At 41.2% G+C, this 6,173-nt stretch overlaps 1 non-coding gene across 1 annotated transcript; it reads right to left on the reverse strand.

Annotated features, from left to right (window-relative positions):
* Positions 1 to 2,024: 2,024 nt before the first annotated feature.
* trnat-ugu (transfer RNA threonine (anticodon UGU)) lies at positions 2,025 to 2,098 on the reverse strand. Its single transcript has one exon. It is a non-coding gene; the product is annotated as a tRNA-Thr (tRNA).
* Positions 2,099 to 6,173: the final 4,075 nt, after the last annotated feature.

Raw genomic sequence — 6,173 nt, forward strand, 5'->3', positions numbered from 1 at the left:
GGGGAAAAGGGCATTGAAGTGGATGATCAGCCATGATCATATTGAATGGTGGGGCAGGCTCGATGGGCTGAATGGCCGACATCTGCTCCTATGTTCCTATGTTCCTAACTCCACATGATCGGCGAGGCACATCTTCAGGCCGACTTGGTGGATGGTGCAAACAGATATCACTGCTTCTGATCTTCACCAGAACAGAGAGTGAGATGTAACATTGATCATCAAACAGACTGTGAGAGAATACAACAGAATAAAACACATGGAGAGACACTGTGGAATAACAAATAGATTTGATTGGAATGTTGAATTCTGATTGGAATGGATAAAACACCAGAAACAACAGATTAAATTGGGATTCTCATCACTATATTGATCTGAGACAGAAAAGCGAAACTGATGGAAAGAAGGGAAGAAGGAAGAAAAGAAAGGATGGAACTGCTCACTTTTTTCAGTTTTTTCACTTGCCCCTCGAAGCTGGATAAAAAAAAAAGTTGCATATAACAGAGAATTTCACCAAAAAGGGAGATTAAATGCTGCAGAAACCTTGGATCGAAGGATGCCCCAACAGATCACCTGTTTAACTGTCTCCTCACTGGGGGATTTCAATCAGTGAGCAATGTTATTCTCTACCTTTTTTTGTTAAATGAACCCAGAACGGTCACTTGGAATTAATATTTGTGTTTCGACTCCTGAATAATAAAATTGTGAGTTTCTCGATATTTTCGGGACACATTTCCTGCTGAAAGAACTAAGAACTCTTTTCTAATTTACATAATACTATATACACACTCATCAAACCTCCTGAGCTAGCATCCTTGGTGCTGCTCTCTCCTCCCAAACCTCATCTCATGTGACTGTTACATCATCACTTTTACAGTGGGAGTGATTGATCCCAATGTCTTCAGCATTAACACTTTACATCCTTATACGACACTGTCTGTCCAAAAAAATGGGTGGAGGGAACTTGATTTATCGAAACACCAACAGCTGCCAGTTGAAAATCAACTCAAACCCATCAGCGAGAGAGAGAGAGAGAGACTGTCAGAGAACTTCCTGCATCCAGTCCTGACCCTGTCACACTCAGCAGCTGCTCACCCAGACCCCACTCTCATCAACACTGAACATTGTTACCGAGACACTTCAAATACTGTTTATAAAAGGCAGGAAAGGTCAATGTTCGCACTGCTGTATTGAATAGAACAAACTTTAATATATTCTCACTGTTTCTCGGTAACCACATGAGACATAGGTTTTCTTATTTGGTTCCTTTGATTTTTCTTGTTCCTGACTGACAAATATTCCAAACCTCAGATAATCCCTCCCACTTGCGTCATGTCCCAGTCTCAGTCACAAGCAACACATAACAACACAAACACTCTGAAACATACAACGCAGTCACACTTTCCTTCAGTGACATTAATGTCGAGCTGTTTTCCAGGTTAAAAGCAACTGTGAACAAATTTGTATCAAAGAAGTTGCATCAAGGGCGGCACAATGGCGCAGTGGTTAGCACCGCAGCCTCACAGCTCCAGGGACCCGGGTTCGATTCCGGGTACTGTCTATGTGGAGTTTGCAAGTTCTCCCTGTGTCTGCGTGGGTTTTCTGCGGGTGCTCCGGTTTCCTCCCACAAGCCCAAAGACTTGCAGGTTGATAGGTAAATTGGCCATTATAAATTGTCACGAGTATAGGTAGGTGGTAGGGAAATATAGGGACAGGCGGGGATGTTTGGTAGGAATATGGGATTAGTGTAGGATTAGTATAAATGGGTGGTTGATGTTCGACACAGACTCGGTGGGCCGAAGGGACTGTTTCAATGCTGTATCTCTAATCTAATCGAAGTTGCCTTTGAAATTTCAGCACAAAATTTCTGTCCAAGGAGGAACAGCGATTCCAAACTCACATCCTTCACAAAGGCTGTTTTCTCTTGTGACGAAAGTTCATCACGTAATTTGAATTCTCACTGAAAGTTCAGAAGACACAGATGGAAGTGATTGACAAGGTAACTTATACATCACAAATGAGAAAAAAGACTCTGCTGGGAATTGAACCAAGGATCGCCTGTTTACAAGACAGGTGCTTTAACCAACGAAGCTACAGAGTCAGAAGTTGTTGCAGCTAAAATCAGAGGAGTGCACTATTTATTCTCATATAATATCAATATCAAAGGAAAATACAGCAGATGCTGGAAATCTCAATTAAAAACAAGAAACGCTGGAAATACTCATGAGGTCTGGCAGCATCTGTGGAGCGAGAAGCAGAGTTAACGTTTCAGGTCAATGACCCTTCTTCATTCCCTTCTATATATTCTCATCCCACTTCTCCACAGGTCACAACATATATTTTAACTTTTCCCACTCCCTGAAACAGTCAATCATATACTCTATTCTTCCCAGAATAGAAGACACTGACCAGGTTTCTTTAATGAACAGCAAAATTATGAGTTTATTGCAGAAAAAAATTTAACTAGTCATGAAATAAAGCATAAATACACAGGTAGAAATTTTAAAAGTTCCCTTTTTACCTTAACCAACATTTAAAGCCCCTTTCTTCCCACAGCCCCACACACGCACACACACATACACCGACTAACTGAAAAAAAAAGAATTATTTTTTACATTTCTGAGTTCTGTTAAAGACAAAAACAACACTTGGGCTGATTACTTGTTCATTCCTGAAGAAAACAGCAGATGAGATATGTTGTTCCAAAACTGGCATACAGTCTAACTTCTGAGTATGCGTAGACAGGTCACTAGGGTCTTTTAGAACAGTTTTTTAGAGGCAGTGTTGAGAATTAATTTCAGCAGGCTTTCTTCAAAGACAGGAGAAGAGATGAATTGACACAGTGAAGTTCTCAGGGTCTTTTAAAGATTTGCTGCAAAACAACGTGAGTTGTGATCTTCTCTCCTTCCTTGACACTTCTTCAGGCTAACTTGATCAGCTGCTCACTCCAGAAGGTAAAACACAATGACTGCTGCAAATAAAAGCTTGTGATTTTTCTGCCCTCTTCGGTGTGTGCTGCTGCTGCCGGGTTTGTCCAATCAAGAGGCGCAACTGACTTCTCCGTCCACATTTCCCCCTGTTAACAGGGTTTCTGTTCTGCATTTAACTTGAGTCATGTGACAACCAGTAAACATAGTTGCCAAATTAGTACTTTCAGTACCCTCTTGAAAAAGAACTGGTCTGACATTTATTAAGTTTGACGATGAATTCCTCAAAAAAAATTTCACAAAAAAAAAATTTAAAATCACTTCCAATACATCATGTACTTTCCCTAAGCTACAGGTTATTGCAAGTCTCTCTGGCTGTGTTTATTTTTGTTGATTTTGCACTCAGGTTCTTTCTGAATCCATGTGTTTGCAGAACTTTGTCAGTGAGAAACATGGAGATATGCTTAAAGATTTCCCTGCAAATTATTCATATCTCCATCTTTCTCCGAACTTTGTAGAAACACATTAATGTGGGAATCACACACATCAGGCCGTCAAACCTCTCCATTAAACATTGAAAGGTGACAGTGTTTATTGTGACGGGGTTCCATTTATTCAGACACATCTGGTATAAAAGTGCTCAAGAAATGATTCACACATGTAATGTATTTGTATATTATGTGCATGACATAATAACGCAAATAAACAATTCCTTGCACTTGCCACGCTTGGTGCATATTTTCTCTGCTGATGCCCCCTGAATATATTAGAGAAAATGGTGATGAGGATGAGATAAAAGTCTGTAAATATAGGCAGCAAACAGCAGCAGGGACTGAAGTGAACAGGATCAGGCAGCTCCTGGTGACCTACCTGCTCGGATGGTGGAGATTTTGGGTGGATTGTATGAAGCCTGGGCCACAGAATGTCTCTTCAGTTGAATGAGATACCGCAGGGTCTTCCTGTGCATCTGATTCAAATTGCTTATTTGGGACAATATGGCTGCACACATTTGGGATACATCGGAAGGTGAGGAACTTATGAGAGGGCTTGAGAACCATTCAGTTCATATATTGAAAGAATGGACATGTTTTTCAGAGCTAATAACATTTTGGATTTTGAAGGTGAAAGTGCAGAGGTCAAGACTCAGAATAAGGCAATTCTTGAGTGCAAGAAAGCAATTTTGCCAATGGAAATTAGCCTGGAAGTGTATGACCAGCTAACAAAGCTTCCAGCTCCCATCAAGGCAAAAGATGTGCCATTCAAAACAATCATCACCAAGTTGGAGGAACATTTCAACCCGAAGCCACTAGAGATCACGGCAAGCTAGAAATTTGGAAGCAGAAATCAGAAAAGTAGTGAAACAGTTGGTGAGTACATTGTTCATATTCTTAGACCGTGCATGATGAGACAGATTTGTGCTTCTATTGGTGGATGAGAAAAGATACTAAACACACAAAATCCCACATTCGAGCTCGCATGTAAGATTGCTCTTTCCATGGAGATTGCATCAAAGAATGCTCGAGAATTTCATCATGTGCCAGTGATTGTAACACACTTCAGGGGAGCTTAAAAAAACTGGTAAAATGGGCTTTCACATGGCAGTTAAAATTTACACAGAGAATTGTGAAGAGATACAATTTGGGAGGAAGAATAAGGAGAGGCCATATAAATGAAATGTTACAATTCTAAAGTGGATGCCAGAACAGAGATACAATGTACACCAATCTTAGAATGTTTGAAAAGGCTTCTAAGAGCAAACAGGACACTTGGCTTTATTAATAGAGACATATAGTAAAAGCAAATAAGTTATGATAAACCTTTATAAAATACTGGGTCTGAATGGCCTACTCCTCTATCTCCACAGAAAGCTTCCATTCCAGGTTTGCACACACTCGTCAGGATCACTCTCCACAGATCCCGCCACTCCAGGCTCGGACATCAGGATCACTTTCCATAGATGCCACCACTCCAGGCATGGATATCTCCCTCATGATCAGATCACAGGTCCTTAGTCCTGCCACATCCAGTCATGAATGATGGTGGACAATTAAATAACTAACCAAATGAGGAGGCTCCAAAAAGTCCCCATACTCAATAATGGTGGAGCCAAAGCTAAATCATTTACAACCATCTTACATCAGAAATTGCTCAGTGGATGATTCATCTCGGCCTCCTGAGGTCCCCAGCATCACAGTTTCCAGTCTTCAGCCAATTCGATTCACTCCACATGACAGCAAGAAACAACTGAAGTCACTCGATACAGCAACGACAATACGCCCTAACAACGTCCCGGCTCTAGTACTGAAGAATTGTGCTCCAGAACTAGCTGTGCTCTCAGCCACACTGTTCCAGTAGAGCTACAACACAGGCATCTACCCGACAATGTGGAAAATTGCCCCAAGTGTGCCCACTCCATAAAAAAAAAGCAGGACAAATCCAATCTGACCAATTACCACCCCATCAGTCTCCTATCAATCATCAGCAAAGTGATGGAAGATGTCATCAACAGTGCTATCAAGCACCAGACACTTAGCAATAATCTGCTCACCGATGCTCAGTTTAGGTTCTGCCAGGGTTCCTCGACCCCAGGCAAATACTTGGCAGGTAGAGTATAATGTGGGAAAATGTGAGGTTATCCACTTTGGTAAGAAGAATGGAAAAGCAAAATATTATTTAAATTGTGAGAGATTACAGAATGCTGCGGTATAGAAGAATCTGGGTGTCCTCGTACATGAATCACAGAAAGTTACCATGCAGGTAGAGCAAATAATTAGGAAGGCAAATGGAATGTTGCCCTTTATTTCAAGGGGGTTGGAGTATAAAAGAAGAGAAGTCTTGCTGCAAATGTACAGGGTGTTTGTGAAACCACACCTGGAGTACTGTGTACAGTTTTGGTCTCCTTATTTAAGGAGGGATATACTTGCATTGGAGGCAGTTCAGAGAAGGTTCACTGGATTGATTCCTGTGATGAAGTGGTTGTCTTATGTGGAGAGTTGATCAGGTTGGACCTATACTCATTGGAGTTAAGAAAAATGATAGGTGATCGTATTGAGACATATAAGACTTTGAGGGGGCTTGACAGGGTGGATGCTGAGAGGATGTTTCCCCTCATGGTGGAATTTAGAACTAGGGGACACAGTTTCAGAATAATGGTCTTCCATTTAAGAAGGAAATGAGCAATTTCTTCTCTCAGAGAGTCATTAATCTTTGGAATTCTCTACCGCAGAGAGTAGTGGAGGCTGGGTCATT

The sequence above is a fragment of the Heterodontus francisci genome, unplaced genomic scaffold, assembly GCF_036365525.1.
Source record: "Heterodontus francisci isolate sHetFra1 unplaced genomic scaffold, sHetFra1.hap1 HAP1_SCAFFOLD_91, whole genome shotgun sequence".
Classification (NCBI taxonomy): Eukaryota; Metazoa; Chordata; class Chondrichthyes; order Heterodontiformes; family Heterodontidae; genus Heterodontus; species Heterodontus francisci.